Source organism: Dermacentor albipictus, unplaced genomic scaffold (genome assembly GCF_038994185.2).
Source record: "Dermacentor albipictus isolate Rhodes 1998 colony unplaced genomic scaffold, USDA_Dalb.pri_finalv2 scaffold_15, whole genome shotgun sequence".
NCBI classification, from domain to species: Eukaryota; Metazoa; Arthropoda; class Arachnida; order Ixodida; family Ixodidae; genus Dermacentor; species Dermacentor albipictus.
Genome location: NW_027225569.1, coordinates 13,233,592 through 13,254,363, shown reverse-complemented (window position 1 = coordinate 13,254,363; position 20,772 = coordinate 13,233,592). Strand labels below are relative to the sequence as shown.

General features: G+C 45.5%; 1 protein-coding gene across 1 annotated transcript in view; it reads left to right on the top strand.

The window, feature by feature from the left end:
- Positions 1-20,388, top strand: part of LOC139051844 (uncharacterized) — an 88,018-nt gene extending 67,630 nt beyond the window's left edge. Inside the window, exons 6-7 of the mRNA XM_070528862.1 lie at positions 443-904; positions 20,269-20,388. The gene's annotated coding sequence lies outside the window, so the exon portion shown is untranslated. The remainder of the gene's footprint in view (positions 1-442; positions 905-20,268) is intronic.
- The last annotated feature ends 384 nt before the right edge of the window (positions 20,389-20,772 follow it).

Sequence of the window (20,772 nt, the reverse complement as noted above, 5' to 3'; positions counted from 1 at the left end):
AGCTTATCATTTCTGCACTTAAGTTAAAGAACTATCAATAACTTCTCCTTTGCTATTCTTGGTGTCATTATCTGTTTGCTCCATATGATTGTCACTTATCAGTAGAGCCACAAACTGTCCCGGCCTCTTCAATGAAATATACACGTGCCCAAAATGAGTGTCGTGCCTCTCCCTTTTGTACAATCAAAATGTGTCTTTTCCATTTTGGTCGATTTCGAAGTCCATTAGCACAATGCAGTGCTTGCCAGCAGTACCTAATTCGTAAGGCTATGCGCCTCTCATAGCGAACATAATAAGTCAGATACTCCACCGAATTGCACCATATAGTGCCCAAAACACGACACATTCATATTTTGCACACATTTCATTTCATTCATGTTTGACGCAGTTCGGCGGCGGTGCACGAACAGTGCAAATCGTAACACACCTTCTGCCTTTGCAGCTCGCTGTCCTTGGCTCAACTCACGGAAGACCGCCCTTATCAACCTCGTGGACGGACGCTCCGCTGCAGGCTTGGTCACCGTGGTCCTGCGCCTGCGCTTGGATCTTCACGTGGCCGCAACGCCAGCTGGTTGTGAAAGACGCATAAAAGGACGGCTTCACCGAGTGGGCCACGCAGTTCGGCGGTGGTGCACGAACAGTGCGAATCGTAACACACCTTCTGCCTTTGCAGCTCGCTGTCCTTGGCTCAACTCACGGAAGACCGCCCTTATCAACCTCGTGGACGGACGCTCCGCTGCAGGCTTGGTCACCGTGGTCCTGCGCCTGCGCTTGGATCTTCACGTGGCCGCAACGCCAGCTGGTTGTGAAAGACGCATAAAAGGACGGCTTCACCGAGTGGGCCACGCAGTTCGGCGGCGGTGCACGAACAGTGCAAATCGTAACACACCTTCTGCCTTTGCAGGTGAGAATTGGTGTTACTTGTTTTTAAGTTTGATTCTGTTCTTGTGCACTGCTGCCGAACACAGCGTGAAGTGTATTTGTATTGCGTGAAGTGTATTTGCTTTGCTAATGGGGAAAGACTCCGCAAAGAATGCCGGAAAAGATGCAGAGAAGGACACAACTGACACAAAAGATCTTGCAGAGCTGTCAAAGGCGTTTGAAAACTTCAAACGTGATTTCAGAATTCAGATGAGGGAAATTAAAGACAGCATAACATTTTGCTCTGATACTTGCAGTGAGGTGAAAGATGCAGCCATTGATATTAAGAATATGAGAGCTGAAATGCAAGAACTGATCAGGCAAAACATGGAACTAAAAGCAGAAAACAAGAAACTGGCACAAAAATGCGATGAGCTAGAGCAGTATCAGCGCCTAAACAATCTTGAGATAAAAGGCGCCCCGGTGGGAAATGATCCAGTGGCAGTTGTAACAAAGATAGGGGAAGCTGTCGGCACGACGATTGATCCGGCTGACATCGACACATGCCACTGGATTCACACTCCTAAACCAGGCGTGCAGAAGATAATCGTTCGTTTTGTCAAAAGAACAAAACGTGACGATATTTTGGCGAAGTGTAGAAAGAAAAGGCTGGATAGCGCTGTGTTTGGGGATAAGAAGAAAATGCCCGTTTTTGTAAATGAGCATTTGACTCAGAGGGGCAGGGCTTTGCTTGCAGCGGCAATACAGAAAAAGAAAGAAACTGGCTGGAAATTTGTCTGGACATCTGGTGGCAAAGTGCTAGCACGCAAAGATGAAGGTTCACGAGTGATACACATTGCGGATGAGGCAAGCCTGACTAAAATAGGGAATTGAACATGCAATGTGAAATACGAAATTGAAGACGGTTTATTATGTCTGATCTTTTTAATAACCGAAAGTATTATGATGTTGCAGAATTTAATAGCGAATTCCGCTCTAGCAAGAACTTGTTTTCGACATTACATATAAATTGTAGGAGTATAAAAAGAAAAGTCGATAATATTGCTGTTTTTCTACAGTCTCTATCAATTGGGTTTGATGTGCTGGTTTTCTCAGAAACATGGATCACTTGTAAAGAAGATGCACCGTTCCTTCCAGGTTATCGAAATGAAATCCTTTGTCGTGAACAACAAAAAGGTGGAGGTCTTGCTATTTATTTTAAGGCTGCGCTTTCTTGTGAACTGCTCGATAAATATTCTGTCATGAATGATGATATTGAATGCATGACTATGTGTATTGGGCCATATTTAGTAGTTGGTGTATATAGGCCACCCCGTGGCCACAAAAAGAAATTTATTCAGTTCTTTGACGTTGTGTTATCATCAACTGTTCTCTGGAATACTCCTTGCATAATTATGGGCGATATAAATATTGACCTCTGCTCCAATGATCCCTATGCGAAAGAATTTGAAACGCTTTTGCTTACATATGGAAGTGCAAATTTTATAACATCACCTACTAGGATTACACCAGTAAGCGCTACGCTGCTTGATATATGTGCTTCAAATTTAAGTTCGCAGAATATAAAAACCGGGGTTTTTTCGTATGACATCAGTGATCATATGCCCATCTTCTTTCTGGTATTATCTACTTCTCGCCTTTGCATACCAAAAACCCAGACATTTCTACATCGAACTAAAAACAGCAAAACTCGGGAAAATTTTTTTCACTTAGTTCAGAACCTAGATTGGAGCACTGTTTATAGGCAAAATACCCCTGATGAAGCGTATAACGCCTTCCTAAAGCTGTTTCGTGCTAGTTATGATGCAGCATTTCCACTTCATGAGTTCTCACGTGATATAAATAAAAAATGCAGAAAGCCTTGGATAAATTCTGATCTTTACAGGCGCGTTCAAATAAAGAATAAGTTGTACCACGATTTCATCCACTCGAGAGAGACTGACGCGTTCACTAAATATAAGGCATATAGAAATGTTTTAACTTCAGATATAAGGAAGGCTAAAACGAACTACTATGAAAAGTTATTTGAAAAAATTTACAACAATCAGAGAAAATTATGGGAAGTTATATATGGGCTTACGAATAGGAATAAAGGCTGTCATAGGACACAAGACCTAACAATTAATGGCGAAACACTCAGCGGCGAAAGTTTGGCCAATGTCATGAACGAACACTTCATAAACGCGGGCTCCTATGTTGCAGCCGATGGAAATACGGAAAGTGCCCCAACTGCTGATAAGTCTACTGTACCTTATTCTATCTTTTTGGTTCCCATAGAAAACTTAATCAGAAAGCTTAAAAATAATGTTGCATCAGGTATTGATGAAATAGGTTCTGCTGAGTTGAAATTGATATCACCATTGATATGTGATGTATTGTCCTATATTATCAACCTCACCCTCACTGCCGGTGTATTTCCGGAACAGTTAAAGGTGGCAAAAGTCACTGCAGTACACAAAGGTGGTGATATCAATAGTTTAGCAAATTATCGACCAATATCAGTGCTTCCAACAATATCAAAAATATTTGAAGGAGTAATTTACAGTAGACTTGCATCCTTTTTTGATAAACATCAAATAATAACAAAGAGTCAATATGGGTTTCAAAAAAATAAGTCAACGGAGCAAGCTCTATTATATATTAAGGATAAGATAATCGACCATATGGAAAAGAAAAAATACACACTTGGGCTCTTTCTTGATCTTCAAAAAGCATTTGACTCCATACAATTCCAACTGTTAATTCAGAAATTATCGAGGTATGCAGTGCGTGGAGTCGCACTTCAACTCTTCAAAAGTTATCTTGAAGATCGCTATCAATTCATGCAAATTAATAACACAATGTCTAAAAAGATAAAATTAAACCAAGGAGTCCCCCAAGGGTCCATATTGGGGCCACTATTGTTCCTTGCTTATATAAATGATATTGTAGAAATTCCTGATTCCCCTGAACTTATTATGTACGCTGATGATGCAAACGTTTTCTTTTCATCAGACAATTTATTATCACTTGAAGTCAGTGTAAATAACTATTTAGGGCATCTTTCAGGATGGTTAAGGCAAAATAAGCTACGCTTAAATGCCAAAAAAACAACCTATATGATATTCCGAACTATAAACAAGCCTATGAGTAAAATACGTGTCACATTTGAAGGAAATTGTATTACACACGTTAGGGAACAAAAATTTCTTGGTGTGTGGTTTCAGGAGGAATTAAACTGGAATACACATGTAAATCACCTGATTACCGCATTAGCGCGAATAGTTGGTAGTTTTCACAAAACAGTACACTTAATCCCATTAAGGTTAAAACTAAATATGTACTATGCACTCTTTCATTCTAAGGTAACTTATGGGATATTAGTCTGGGGAACAACATCGCAAAGAAATTACCATAGACTTGTTACTATGCAGAAGAAAATATTGCGCTGTTTCGAAAAGTACAGGGGAAAATTACAAGACCTGCCAACTGCTCCACTGTTCATAAAACATTCCATGCTCAGGGTTGATCAGTTATACTATTTTAAATTGCTCCAACTAATTCAACAAAATAAATTATATGAACAAAGCCGCACCGAAAAACTATACTACTGTTTACGAGAACAAAAGATTCGAGCACCTAAAGAACTAATTACGGAAAACAAAGTGCTGCGTACCAGACACATCATGTTTTGAATATTCTTGCAGATAGATTGAACTTTACAGGTAGTAGTGCTGCATTTAAAAAACAAGCAAAGAACTTATTAATTACCACATGTATACAGTATAATCATTAACCTGTGAATTTTCATGCCTCGACCAATGCTTAAATCATTCAAGAATTAGTATTTTGAGTGTTTCCATGTATAATGTAATTTCATCGTATCCTCATGCATTCTTAGTTTCAAATTTCTTGAACTTATTTTGTGTAGCTGTATATTATGGCGTGCGCGCGACCTCTTCTGTATGATTGTTTAGAGATGTTATGTATATTTTTCTCTTGTTCATGTGATTTGTTATGTGTACTCTTGAAAGTAGCTAGTTGTCTATTTTCCTGAAACTGATGTACTGCAATCTTTTTTTTTTTTAACTCTGTTGAACTCGAAGCGTGTGAGCTGCCACGAACTGCGGAGGGACAGGGACCTTTGTCAGGCTTGATTGCCTTTAGCCCCTGCCCCTGCAGTGAGCTTTGTATGCTGCTTACTGTAAATAAAAACACTTACTTACTTACTTACACGAGCGTTCACTACAATGCACAGGGCAACTGCATGCCATCGGTATACGGGAACAATTTAGGTGCTAATCGAGATCTCATTTCACGAGCGCGGCTGCGCTGACTCTTGCGCAGCTAGCGCAAAGGCGACTATCGCGATCGTGCAAATCGATGGTGATAGAAATCGATATTCTCGACCGCGATTGGCTCTCTTCCGCAGTTAGCGCAAAGGAGACAAGCGCCATCGTTCGATGCCGATTGAGTTCTATCGGGATCGGAAGTACCCCGCGAGACAGCAGTTACAACCAAGAATTGACAAGTACAAAGACGTTCGCTTACCTTGAAATCTTAAGCTGGTAATGCTGACTTCGTTACACAGTCCGCGAAAAATGCCGTACACACAACAGTCTATGGTACGGACAGCCTTGTTCTTGTGCAGGATGGCTTGCAGTCTGTGAGACTCTATGCGTGACATCAGCCACACAGTTTCTGTCATCGCCGAGGCGAAAACAAAGCACAGCAGAAGCCTTCTGCTGCGCTTTGCGAACAACGCTTACATGCTGCACAAGAACACAATTGCACTGACTTGGGCCCGTCGACATTATAAAGTAATCGTGTCGCCAAGTATAAACAAAACAGAACCAAACGACACACGTCCGCCTTTTCAAGCCAGCGATTAAAAAATTAACGCCGCGAGCATTGTAGAGGCTCTCAGTGACGCTGGTACCGCCGTTCGTTGCTCGCTCATCGATCGTTCGGTCATCCCAGTCACGCCACTACGGCAGTTACAGCTTTTAAACTCACCGCTTTCAATCCGTTCACAATCAGCCGAGACGGGCCGACGCTGTAACCGAAAAGATGCCGAAAGAAAAGCATAGAGTGGTATAGTCAGTATGGTAAGTCTACGGTGAAAAGCCCAGAAAGAGCTATAAACGAAGCCACAAGTACGTTTAAAGCCACAAGCACGAAGATCAGACAAATCCATGTACTTCCCATCATTCCCATGGTAGGACAACGACTATAGCACCAGAGTTCCCTCTAGTAATTTTGTAGGAAACTCTATGCCAGCCACAGCACCGGCAGCGAAAGAAAGCGCTTCTACACTGGGGAATCCGGCGTCTACAGCGAATTCTCCTGCCGCCCCCGACTAGACGCTTGTCGCGTCGCCGACACCCACCGTAGCTGCATGGAGCTTTGACAGGCGTTTCTTTATGATGCATCTAGTTTTGGTACTCGGTGGGGCAAACTGATCCCCGGCGTCACATGGATGTTTTCGATCGCGAGTTTGCGCTAAACCTCACTCACTCGATCATAATTTCTGGACCGTGTGGCGGCAATTGTTGTCGATCACGACGCGACTGCTATCAAAAGTACTTCGTAACAAACGCCACTCGCCTTCGTATGCTGCTTCGTTTTGGGAGCACTAGCGGGCTTAAATGCTCTCATTAACAAGTATAGCACAGTGTCTGTCTAAAAGGATCCTTTAGAGATGTTCTCACCCTGCATGACAACCAAATCGTTGACGGCAGAGCACGTCGCCAACCCTCTTGCGCGCAAAAGTGCTTTCATGTAGGCCGACCGTATCCGACGGCGTCGCTGCTGATGCTGCATGCAGGCGACAGCGTACAAGATGACGTGAAAGTTGGCCAATGCCGACAACAGTAGCATAAGGTGGAGACGGAACGCTGCATTCCCAAGCATTTTGCACAAGCGTCAAACTCTCGGTAGTCGGTACAGTCGGCATTCAGCCACCAACGTGCGCTCGGCGCACAACCGGAAACCAGTTACACCGGAAATCGGCTGCACTTCCCTTATACGACACCATGTGGCGCTATGTTCTCGCGAGAGTTAATGCGCTACATGTAAACGGCGTCGCATCGCCTTCCCAAAATGCGCTCGGAAATGCGATGCGCCACTGTCGCATTCATGTAAACGGGGCTAAAGACAAGAAGTTGTTGACACGAAAAAGCCAAAACCTGCAATTAATTCTTTTTGGTCAGGGGCATTCATACAAGCAGCTTACTACACATGCACGAAGAAACAAATATATTGGAATTGGAGCATGATGATTATGTCACCGCAACATGCCAAGCATGCTAAACAAACAAACAAGTTTCCATAATACATGTGTGCTCCATCTCGATGCAATATAAAACGGCTCCATCAGCTCTGTTGCGCTGTAATTCTCGATTCTCCTCAGAATCCCGATCCTCCAAAGCCGCGGAGCGTACATGCAAAATGTACAATGCGCAGGGAAATTCGCAATAACGTTTCTTCTTATGGAAAGCTCATGTTCCCATGCACGATAAATAAAGCAGCGGCTAATTTTATGCGACTTCCCCTGCTTGCTACTTGGTGCACTGGCATTTCTCTTTAGGGGGCGCATTTCGGTGAAGGCGAAGTGCAAAAATGGCGGTGTACCATGCATGACATGGGAGAACCACAGGTGGTTTCGCAGGTGATCCATCTTGCAAACACATTTCTGGTTCCTGCGCACTGTGCCTGTGATCAGTGCGTTAGTTTTCAAAACACGTTGTTCAATCTCAGTAAGTCGTAGAGCACTAAAAACCGACAAGGCAAAAATTGGCTCATTACGGCCCAATGTCCTCCAAAGAAAGTCAACAAGTAACCCATTCTGGCAAATTCGTAAGAAAGTCGGTCCAATAATTCCCGCCTTGTTGAACGGCAGAGCCAATATTGTTTACTGACTGTGTAATGTGGGCCAACGTTGGATCTTTATCAGAATGGCACAGCCAATATTGGCGCCACGCTGTTAACCTTAGGCCAACATTGGGCCAGGAAATGCCAATACGTTTCCAACGTTGGCCCGACCTGACGTGCCGCCTGCGCCCTTTCATTTGGTGGAGCTGCGGGGCAGAACTCGGAAACTGGAACTTCGAAGCCGGACGCTACCAAATGCTTCGACCATGCCTGACGATACCACCCGGGAAGATGCACCACAGCCTCTGGCAGTCATCGTTTCCGGTGTGTTGCGCCAGCGTGATCCTGCCATCTTTCGCGGCACCGATGATCATGACGTGGAGGATTGGTTGTAATCTTACGAACGGGTGAGCCAGCATAACAAGTGGGACGACGTCACCAAGTTGCACAACATGCTGTTTTACTTAACCGGCGTCGCGAACCTCTGGTTCCGGAACCACGAACACGATTTCGCAACATGGAGCACATTCAAAACAAGTTTCGCAGAAGTGTTTGGGGCGCCCCGCTGTGCGCAAGCTTCGTGCAAAACAACGCTTGCGGGGGCGTGCGCAACATCACGGTGAAACTTTCACAAGTTACATCGAAGATGTCATTGACCTGTGTAAGCGCGTGAATCCGTCAATGTCAGAACAGGACAAGATAAAACACATTATGAAAGGCATTAATGACGACGCCTTTCAGATGTTGTTAGCGAAGGATCCGCGTACCGTGGCCGAAGTTATCAATTTGTGCCAATGTTTGGACGAGCTACGGAAACAACGCATCTTAGCTCGGCGCCCACCGCCTACGGAAGATTCATTAGCAGCAATAATTATTGGCGACAACCACACAACTTTGCTGACGCAAATAAAAGAATTTGTGCGTGAGGAGGTCGCACGACAGCTTTCGATTTTGCCGACCACGGAGAAGCCTTCTCTGTGTTTGACTCCAGCGCTCCGACATAATTCAAGAGCGAGTGACCGAAGCTATTCCACCTCCGTGTCAGCCGGCTCCCGTGGCCGCGCCTCTGACGTATGCTGAAGCCGTTGCACGGGCGCCTCGTCTACAGGGGTTCTCTCCTCCGCCTTCGCCTCGCCAGCTGGCGGATCTTTTTTTCAGTGCACAGCAGCATGGTCCAAATCCTTGGCGCACTGCTGACACCCGCCCAATATGCTATGCCTGCGGTACCCCGGGTCATGCAGATGCGCTTCTGCCGCTGGCGCTTGCCGGCCTTCGTGGGCACCCCGCGACGACCCAGCTCCGACTTCCGACCTTTCCGAATGCCTTCACGACCACCACCGGAAGTCTACGCTGCTGATGACATACCGGCACCGCAGTCACAGCTCTGCGGCACTCGTCGCTCGCCTTCCCCTCGTCGGCGCTCACTCTCACCCATGCGTCGTAGACCCAGTGCCAGTACTACTGAGGCGGAAAACTGATTTCCGCAGTTCCTGAGGCACGAACTGCGCCATCGTCGGAACATCAAAGTCATCGTTTTTCCCCCGCTAACGTTATTGAAGTGTCCGTTGATGGCATCAAATCTCTTGCGCTCGTCGATACAGGTGCTGCTGTATCCGTGATTAGTGAGAAGCTTTGTCGTGCATTACGGAAAGTGACCATGAAGCCGTCGGTACCATTGCTTAGAACAGCCTGTGAGCAACAAGTACAGCCAGTCGCTATGTGCACTGCCAGGGTGCTGATTCGAGACATTTCGTATTCGATTGATTTCTTTGTGTTAACTTGTTGCTCCCACGATGTGATTCTCGGTTGGGATATCCTGTCGCGCCATCATGTCATCATTGACTGTGCACGTGCTGAGGTTCAGTTCTCCGTTCTGTGCGATTTGCCATCTCACGACTTTCAAGTTCAGGATCTTAGCAGGATCTGTGTCGCTTCAGATACTGATCTTCCCCCTCACAGTGCTGTATTTGTCCCTCTTTCATGCGCATCGCTTGTCGAAGCGATGGTAATGTTTATACCCGCTGCCGTCTTCATTCGCCGCCCGCCTATATTGTTGCCTTTCGCCCTCCTCACGGTTCACCATGGTGTGCAGAAATACTGATTTCAAACCCGAATTCGTAAACTGTGGCTTTGCACTGTGGCAAGAATATTAGTATCGTCGAGTCTGTGGACGCTGACGCTATTGTGCCTTTCCCTATGGCCGACGACGTAGATACTGCCAGCGTAACAGCACTGACACCCCTTGTGCCATCTAACCGAGTAGCACCGGATGTTTTTTGTCGCTCCATTGCCGATGACCTCGAGCCGACACAACGTGAGCGGCTAATTACTCTTTTAAATGATTTCCACGCCTCTTTTGACTGGAACCAAGCATCATTAGGCCGCACAAGTACCGTCTCTCACCACATTGATACGGGACATCACGCACCATTACGCCAGCGTCCGTACCGCGTGTCATCCACCGAGCATCGTGTCATCACCGAGCAAGTGGAAGAGATGCTTGACCGTGGTGTTATCAAGCCATCCTGCAGCCCTTGGTCATCGCCCGTAATATTCATTAAGAAAAAAGATGGCTCGATTCCTTTCTGTGTGGACTATTGTCGCCTCAACAAGATTACACGAAAAGATGTTTCAAAGTTTCAAAGTTTTATTTCATCTCTCAACAAAGAGAAAGGGGGTGGCGGGAAAAAGCTGCATTACTGCAGCTTGACTAAGCCCGGCCCCCTGTGGTACAATTCGACAGTGTGCAGCAGTAGTATAGGTACATAAGTCAAGGCACTTAACAGGCAATGTGAAAAAAAAAGGTAACATGGACGTGCAGGCAGTATTTTTTTTTCTTCTGCAGAACAACAACAAAAGAAATTGAAGAGAATAGAATTACATACGAAATAATTTCAGAAAAATGAGCTGTGAATACAGCTAAAAAATGAACAAAGATTGAATACATCAGATGTATCAAACTCGATATAAATAGACAACATAAGCATATGTGCATACATACACATATACATACACTGATACTAATGTATACCAATACAAATGTGCGTACTAATATGTATACAATAATCCAATACAAGTACAGAAATCACACAGCGGGATTTTGCGAGAGGAAGTAAGTGAAAAAAGAACGAGGAGACATAGTATCCGTGTTTAATCCACTTGTAGTTACGGTATTTAGTAGATCAGCTATGCGGTAGGACATAGATTGATGTCCATAATTAGTACGACAAAAGCTTGTTAACCAAATGTCGGTATGTGTCGTGTTGTAGGGAATTTCGCGACGATTCAGGTTAAACAACTTTACATAATCAACATTTCCCCTTCTCAACGTTGTTCTGTACAGGCATGCTAGACGAAATGAATAAATGAATTCAAGCGGCATTATTTTGTATTCGTTAAAATATTTAGACGTGTGTTCTTTGGAGGAAAGATTAGCTACAGCACGAATTGCTCGTTTTTGACATAATTTTACTTTGGCGATGTTTTGTTTTGATGTCGTTGCCCAGACCAGGTGACAGTAATTTAGTGTAGAAAGAAAAAGTGAGTTATATACAGTTCGTTTCACAGTGGTAGGCAAGACATGTCGGTGTCTATGCAACAGTCCCGTTATTCTGTTTAGCTTTCCGCAAAGAGATTCCACATGTTTGTTCCAAATCAGATTTTCTGAAAATATAACTCCTAGTGTTTTAACCTCGCTTAAAATTTTAATTTCCTCACTTTTTAAATACAGCCTGTCTTCAAGATTTAGGGCCCTATGCTTTGGGCGAAACATGATCGCTTGCGTTTTTTTAGCATTAATTCTTAAATAGTTTCTATCACACCAATTTGCGATATCCCGGAGCACAATGTTTGCATAATTGACGAGAGTGTCCTGATTTGTGCCCCTGAAAAAAATGGTGGTATCGTCTGCATAGCCTATCCATTTGATGCTTTCAGCGGTCGAAAAAAGATCATTCATGTAAACAATGAAAAGAAGTGGTCCGAGAATGCTCCCTTGTGGCACACCATGTGGGATGGCCTTTATTTTTGAGTTTGAATGATTATGGCAAACGTACTGACACCGATGTTGCAGATACGAAGACAAAAGCTCGTTTGCGTGACTACGTACTCCGTGTTGTTCAAGCTTAGCTAAAAGTGTAATATGATGAACAGTATCGAATGCTTTCGTGAAATCTAAATATATACCTAAGACAGACAGACAGACAACGAACTTTATTTTAAATATATACCTAAGACTAGTTCTTTTGCATCAAACGCTGTAGCTATGAATTCTTTTTGTGTTAGTAAAGCCAATTCCGTTGATTTGCCTTTGAGAAAACCATACTGAGATGTCGAGATGAGCGAGTGTTTGTCTAAGAAACCATACAATTGCTTGTGCAGGATTTTTTCTAAGCCCTTCGAAAAGACAGGCAAAATGGAAATCGGCCTAAAATTATTTGGGTCATTTTTATTTCCACCTTTGTGGATTGCTACCACTTTTGCAATCTGCATTTCCTTCGGAAAGCAGCTCTTTTCTAAGCATAAGTTGTAGATTTCAACTAAAATGGGCGCAATTATGTCTGTAACAAATTTGACTGGCCTAACTTGCATGTCATTTACATCACGTGATTTGGAATTTTTTAAGCCATAAAACACATTTTTAACTTCATTTTCACTTGGGGGAAAAAACACCATACTACCAGAAAATTGTGCTGTTTTATGAATCGAGGGTATGCCTGTTCTGTTGCAACTTGTAGGCTTTCCAACAGCTATGAAATGATCGTTCAAAACATTTGAAAGATCTGCTCCGCGGACAACGCGGTCGTTCACAAGCATGCTGTTAACATTAGAATCATTGGTCTGTTTTATAAGACTGTTTAGTCGCTTCCAGAGCAGAGCAGAGTTGCTCACCACATCGTTAAAATAGGCTTGGTAATACTCTTTTTTCGCGGCGTTTAGTTTAGCGTTTAGCTTATTTCTAAACACCTTGAAGGCCTTAAACTTGTCAACGTCTTTGGTTTTCACAAATTCCCAGTACATGCGGTCTTTCAAATTTATCTGTTTGTAAAGGGAAGTGTTTATCCAAGGTTTTCGAGAGTTTTTACATTTTCTGATTACGATATCTGGAAAATGTTTCTTATAAATGGTGTTAAAATCCACAATGAACGCTTCGTACATGCTATCTGCGTCGGTACACGATAGAACATGACTCCAATCATGAATTTGAACTTCCCATCGAAAAGCATGAAGGGAACGATCGGTAATATACTGCGTATGCACAAGCATGCTACGTTCACGCTTTTCTTCATTTCCATCAGAAATAAAAGCAAAGACAGGAAAATGATCGCTAATATCGCACATAAGTGTTCCACTTGACACAATTTCACAGTCTGCATTTGTGATAAACAGATCAAGTAGACTAGATGTTCTATCAGTGATGCGGGTTGGTTCATTTATAACATTTTTAAATCCACTAGATGCGAGAATTGACTGAAAATCACTACTAATGCTGGAAACAGATAGCAAATCTATGTTCAGGTCACCGCTGAGAAATAGTACATATTTGTTTTGGGACACGAATTCTAACATTTCCTCAAAAAAATCTAGAAAAACTTGACACCGAGCGTTAGGCGGCCGGTAGACCACTGATATAATCCTAGAGCCGTTTTGCACAGTTAATATTTCAAAATTATCATTTGAGACAGAGAATTCCTTCAGAACTTGCACGTCGTGAGCGCGACTAACCAACAGCAACACGCCACCACCCCGGCGTTGCGGACGGTTTAGTACAAAGGTTTCATAACCAGTACGCGTAAACGGAACGTTCTGTCGTGAATACCAAGTTTCAGAGACCATTATGGCGTCAAAGTGAACATCAGTAGAATCAATGAGCAAATCAATATCATCATGCTTATTTTCTAATGATCGCGCATTAAGATGAAGGAAGGCTGGGGAGTTCTTGTTTCGCAGTGTTTTTAGGTTTTTCGGCGCAACAGCCATCTTGGCGCAACAAGAAAATAAGATGCAAGCTTGGGATTGAAAGAGATTGCTCTGATAGGCTTATCACGGCTCTTCAGCATTGTTTGTCATGAGCTGTACGGCATCGAGGCTGATGAGCCGAAGCACAGGGGAGCCATCTTCTCGACGTGCGAAGACTTTCCCGTCTTTGGTCCATACGTGCTTCCACCCCGCCTGCCTCTTTTTTGCTGTTGCAGCGCCAAGTATCTGCTTACTTTTTCGGGTGAGATGCTCGTTTACGTACACGGCACTCGCTTTCCCTTGCCCTAGTACAGCAGTCGTGATCCGCAGTTTCTTTGCTTTCGCAAGGACTGCATTACGCTTTTCTCGCCTCACGAACCGCACGACAATGTTTTTTTTTCATTTCCCTTTGCGGTTGGTACCTGATGACAAACATCAATGTCACTTTCGGTCACAGCGTCACCGATGAACTCAGCCAACTTCACGACGGCTTCAAATGGCTCATAGTCTGCAGGGACGCCTTTAATTTCAATGTTGTTTGTTCGAGAATAGCGTTCGAGGTCTTCGATTCGGTCAGGTAACCTGCGGTTTTCCTCCTGAAGAGCTTGGTTGCTAGTCTTCAGTGACTTAATTTCTTTCATCAGTTCTTTGACTTCTCTGTGACATTCAGCCACTGTATCACAGGTATCGCTACAATACTGAACACTTTTCTTGAGCGCTTTGAATTCAGCAAGAACTTCCTTTCTGAAATTAGACAACTCTTGTCGTGAGCTGTCGAGGTCGTCTGTATCCTCGCGCTCTCCCTTCGAGGGCGGCATTTCTTAAAAAGGGAAGCTGGTAACACACCTGAAAACTGGTAACACAAACAAAAATAAGCAACGACCAGTACAATAGCTGTGTTCGGCAGCGGTGCGGAAGGAAATAGGCGTGAAAAACACGTACAGAAAACTTTGCTTACCTGCAAAAAGCAGGAAAGTCAGTGCGCGTGACACCGTCGCACCACTGCCGAACCGAGCGTCTACGGCCGTAGCAGGGTTCTTTTATAGTTGATCCAGGTGGGGGTGATGTCGGCGCATGCTCGGTAGCAGGTCCAGGCTGATAGCAGTCGGCGATGACAATTTCTTTCTTGGCAGATTAGGATCCACCCCTTGGCAGTGCAGTCTTGTCCAGCGCTGACAACAAGCTTTCGATGCAGCCTCCAGCCACCGCGTAGTCAAGCTGCAAAAAGCAGGAAAGTCAGTGCGCGTGACACTGCCGCACCACTGCCGAACTAGTCTATGTCTATCCTATACCGCGATGACGCCCTGGATTATCTACATGGTGCTGAATTCTTTTCTTCTTTGGACTTGCGATCGGGCTATTCGCAAGTGCCAGTGGATGAATCCGACCGCTCGAAAACGGCTTTCATTACGCCTGATGCCCTGTGTGAGTTTACAGTAATGCCATTCGGCCTCTGCAATGCGCCTGCGACATTCGAAAGAATGATGGACAATATTCTGCGAGGCCTCAAATGGAAGACGTGCCTGTGTTATTTAGACGACGTGGTAGTTTTCTCCCCTGATTTCACCACTCATCGCTCTCGTCTACACGAAGTCCTTACTTGCCTTGCCACCGCCGGCCTTCAACTTGACTTGAAAAACTGCCGCTTCGGCGCCCGCCAGCTGACAATACTTGGCCATGTCGTTTCCGAAGACGGCGTCCTTCCCGACCCGGACAAACTTATTGCTGTCGCAGAATTTCCGCGGCTGACTACACTGAAAGAGCTCCGAAGTTTTATCGGCCTTTGCTCTTATTTTCGACGCTTTGTGAGCAATTTTGCCTGCATCATCGCTCCCCTGACGAAGCTCCTGGCTGGCCCAGGTGACCTTCGCGATTGGACTCCGGCATGTGACCAAGCCTTCACCACTTTGCGTCATCTGCTTACCTCACCGCCTGTTCTACGCCACTATGACCCGACTGCACCGACCGAAGTTCATACGGACGCCGGTGGCGTTGGTATTGGACCCATCCTTGCGCAGCGCAAACCTGCCTTTCCGGAATATGTGGTTGCATATGCGAGTCATGCCCTCACGAAGGCAGAAACCAATTATTCTGTCACAGAAAAAGAATGATTGGCTATAGTTTGGGCGTTAAACAAATTTCGCCCTTACTTGTATGGCCATTCGTTCGACGTCGTGACAGACCACCACGCGCTCTGCTGGCTTGCGTCACTGAAAGACCCGTCAGGCCGTCTTGGACGTTGGGCTCTTCGGCTTCAAGAATTTCACATTCGCGTCATCTATCGATCCGGGCGCCGACATTATGATGCCGATGCACTCTGCCGATCGCCCATGCGATCCGAGGAAACGCCACCCTCACCCATAGAGTGCCCGGTTGCTACACTTGCTATTACTGACATGTCGTCTGAACAGAGGAAAGATCCGTGGATTGTGTCTCTCATTGACATTCTTCACAGTTCTTCGACGGCTACATGCCCTCGAGCCCTTCGTCGCCAAGCCACCCATTTCGTGCTACGGGACGCCTATCTTGTACCGCCGAAACTATCAGCCGGAAGGTGTCGAATGGCTGCTAGTCATCTCTCGCCGTTTGCTCTCCGACATATGCACGTATTTCCACGCCGACCCACAACAAGCTCATGCTGGCGTCCTGAAAACCTACGAGTGGCTCCGCCAGCGCTACTACTGGTGCGGCATGTATTCTTATGACCGCAAATACATTCAGTCATGTGTAGCCTGTCAGCGACGCAAGACATCTGCTCATACGACTGGCCCTCTGCAGCCTCTACCGTGTACTGCACGTCCTTTTGATCGGATTGGCATTGACCTTTATGGGCCTCTTCCATCCACTGCTAAAGGAAATCGTTGGATAATTGTCGCAGTAGACCACCTCACAAGATATGCTGAAACTGCTGCACTTGCTTCGGCTGCTGCTCCCGACGTCGCCGCATTCATGTTACGGCATTTCATCTTACGGCATGGCGCACCGCGAGAACTGCTCAGCGACTGAGGCCGTGTCTTCTTGTCCGAAGTTATTAACGAGCTACTCGCCGCTTGCCGCACTATTCACCGCACCACTACGGCGTATCACCCACAGGCTAACGGTCTAACGGAACGGTTCAACCGCACTCTCTGTGACATGCTCACCATGTATGTTGCGTCTGATCATTCCAATTGGGACGATGTCCTGCCTTTTGTGACGTACGCGTATAATACCGCCGTTCAGGCTAGCACAGGCTTCTCCCCATTTTTCCTTCTTTATGGACGTGAACCATCCACTACCCTCAACACCGTGCTACATATCACCCGGATACCTCTGAATTCACCCCTCTTTCCGAAGTTGCTCGCCATGCTGAAGAGTGCCGCCAACTGGTTCGCTCGTTCATGTCGGATACCCAAGGAAGCCACAAAGATCGCCACGACAACGGGCAGCCCACACAGTCTTTCGCCGTGGACTCTCACCTCTGGCTTCAGCTGCCCTTCCAATTTCCAGGCCTTAGCCCAAAGCTTGCTCCGAAATATCAGGGTCCATACCGGATCGTCGCGTGTACATCGCCGGTGAATTATGTGGTCGAACCGGTGACGCCATCTTCAGACAAACGCCGCCGTGGCCGCGAGACGGTTCATGTCAGCCGCCTGAAGCCGTACCACGACCCCCTTATCGTGTCATCTCCTTAGGTCGCACGGATGTCTCCTCTTCGCCGCGGGGGCAATTGTAGTGGGTAACATGCAACTGGCGCTGTGCGGACTGCCACAGCTGCGGCGCGAGACCCGAGCTCGGGCTGCTGATGCGAACCGCTAGGACTCGCGATCAAGAGCTACCTGCGATCCCTCGTACAAGCTGCAATAAACCCCCGTGCAATGTGTATATATATATATATATATATATATATATATATATATATATATATATATATATATATATATATATATATATATATAATGTGTGTATGTATGTATCCACATTCAGCCAGTGAAGAAGTGTGCGACGGAGTTTTATGGCGGAATAGCACTAGGACAAAGCAGCTTTGCGAGATGCACCTTAGGTTGTCCTAGTCGTAGACCGCCTTGCTGTCCTTCCTAAAGACTTAGTGAGATGATTTACTGTTGCATTTCATTTTATTTTGTATCATTTTGTGTAATTTTATAAAATTTTCTCTCCTTTTGCCCACTTTTGCCATGAAAAGGAATCTGTACTATAATTGCATTCCACCAGAGCTATAATACGAGGCCGAAACTTCGAAGGTTAAGGGAGAGAATAAAAGACAGACTTACCCCCGAAAGCAGAGATCTAACTTGGATCGGGCTTGGACTTGACTTGACTAAGTCGGCCCGAAGCAAGAAGCGGACTTCAAAACGCCCTAGTCGGCTTCCGCGTTTCATAGACGCTCAAGCTGACTTCCTTCGTCAAGTCAAGACTGTGCTTCAATGCAGAAGCCTGTTGCTCGTCTGTGTTCGAGGTTAACAATAAATTTGTTAGCGTAAGGCACGTTGTACAGTGAAAAAGTGTGTATCTTTCCTAATTTCTATCAGGGCGTAAGCATAGTTTGGGTAATGTGACGGTGTCCGCCGCCGCGATGCGCAGTGTTGCTTGCAGAAAGCGACCGTTACCCGCGGGTTTAAGTGGTCTTCACGTTTCGGTGTTCTTGCGCGCTTTTTGAGTTGAAGGATTCACCATTTTTCCAAGTCGGCGCTCCCCTTTTACGCGACAGTGTATTTGAGTGCAAATTAAAAACCTTTATAGCCACATTTATTTCGGTTTTAGCTTTTTTTTTTTAACCAAAAGGTCTTGTTGCACGTTTGTAGGAATGGCCATAGAGAAGCGAACGAAATGGTTGGTTCGTATGGTGGTCTTTCAACGGCTTTTGTTCTCGATTGCCGCAAGGCGTTCGTGCACCGTCTGGACGGGCAACCTGATGCAAGAGGCCGAGATGAGGCATATGTTCGGTTTCGGGGGAGCTCGCGCGTCCCCTTTCCCCTATAGGCATTCCAGCAGAAAGGCAGCGGCCCTTGTTCTGGTCCGGCTACGTGACCCTTTGAAGAAAAGACCAATCTATTCGAACGCGCTAGGCTGGAGTCATAAACAAGAAAAAAAAACAGCAACATGTGCTGCGAATGAGGAGTACCGAGCGCCGTTGAGTCCGCTGTCCGGACCCATATGGGTGACAACACCCGATAAAAAATCAAAATAAATAAATACATAAACAAAATGACACGTGCAAACGATTTGCCGCATGGATGGTTTGTCGAGAACAACGAGAGGGAGATTGTGGCACAGTGATGGACATTGCAAATTGCCAGCGCGTGTCGTCTGCTAGGAAAGTGTCGTCTGTTAGGAAAACAAGTTGTGGGGCTCGCGCGCCGTCCGCGCGCCGCATTCGCTACGAAGTTGTTGTCCCGTCAACAAGCTCACGTCGCACTCACGTACGCTCATGTCGCACTCACGTACGCTCATGTCGCACTCACGTACGCTCTCCTCCGAAGAGAATGCACCGCAACGCAAGACGGCACCTCGTTTTGCTGAAGACGAGAAGAGCCTACTGACCGCACTTGTCAATGACTGCAAGCATATTGTAGAATGTGAAAAAAACTGATGTCGCATCATTGGCAAAGAAGAACGAAACATGGAAAGAAATAGCTAAACAGTATAATGCGAACCACGGGATTACGCGGCGTGACCACCTCCAACTGAAGAAATGTTGGAACAATCTCAAGCAAAAGTGGAAAGAGGAAGCTGCAAAAGAAAAGGGAGAGCGCCACAAAACTGGTAAGCGCACATGTTCTGTATGACTGGCTCATTTGGGATACTTTTTATTATGCTCGCGCACTTCTTTTGTGTTCGGTGGATGAGTGCGTGACATTTTGGCATGCTGAGCGTAAATATGGTTGTGAGCGCTAATAACTAGTGATGGCATGTGTAATCATTGGAGATGAGAAAATACACTCGTAATCACGTTTTCCGCAAGCTGTTGTCTTATCACGAAAATTGCAAGCACATGTAACCTGCCTTACACGTTAAAACAGTCCTCGAGAAGTCTCTTGCGCCAAAGGGACTGCTAGATATGCAAAGACTTTTTAGCACAATTCAAAAAGACAGTGCCGTGACAGAGACACAGGACAGCGCTAACTTTCAGCTGACCTTTATTGAAACACAGAGACAGATATATAGCGAAGCAGGTATAAAAGATTTGCATCTTTTGCATCTTTCCATACCTGCTTCGCAATATATCTGCCTCTGTGTTTCAATAAAGGCCAGTTGAAAGTTAGCGCTGTCCTGTGTCTCTGTCACGGCGCTGTCTTTTTGAATTGCGCTAGAGGCTTTGCCATTATGAGCATACCGTACCAACTAGCTCAAGAATCAGCTTTGTTGGACTGCTAGAGATCTTTGAGCAGGACTTTCACTAAAGCAGCGCATATGAGGTCGGGCAGGCATGTTCTGCGTATTCCTTCGTTATTATTCTGGTTCCGGTAAACCAGTTTACACTCCAAAGATAAAAAAGTGGCGGAGTACAATTATTTATTGAAGCAGCTATTGAAGAGTGCGTCTATTTTGTGCTGAAACTACTTTATTTCTCGTTAGGAGGTGGACCGGCACCTTCGACCATGGCCCCCATCCACCAGTTGATGGGATCGATTGCTGGCCACATAGCAACGCGGGTAGATAACCCTTTCGATTCAGATGGGACCCAATACCAGCCTCCCGTCGAAAGTCCTGTGGTGAGGCTACTCCAACCAACGGTCGATGGGCAAAATGAGCTGGACTTTGACTTTCAAGGTAGGGTGCTTTGCATGTGAAATGCACTTGGGTCATAAGAAAGGGACTTTCTTTGCTGCAGAATGTGATTTCTACGTAGACATAGAGCGATGTACGCTGCATTTCGAGCGGGCACTTAACCCCAAGGTGACAGGAAACACTACTGTAAAGAGGAACTGTAGATACGGTTGTGTGACTATGAAACTATAGAATGACTGCATTGGTGGGATGTCAGAAGGGTGACCTACCTCAAGCTGTTTCTGTACTGGGTAGCACATTGCACATGTTTGTCTTTTCAACCGACATGCGTGCATTTGACGTGAAGTTGTT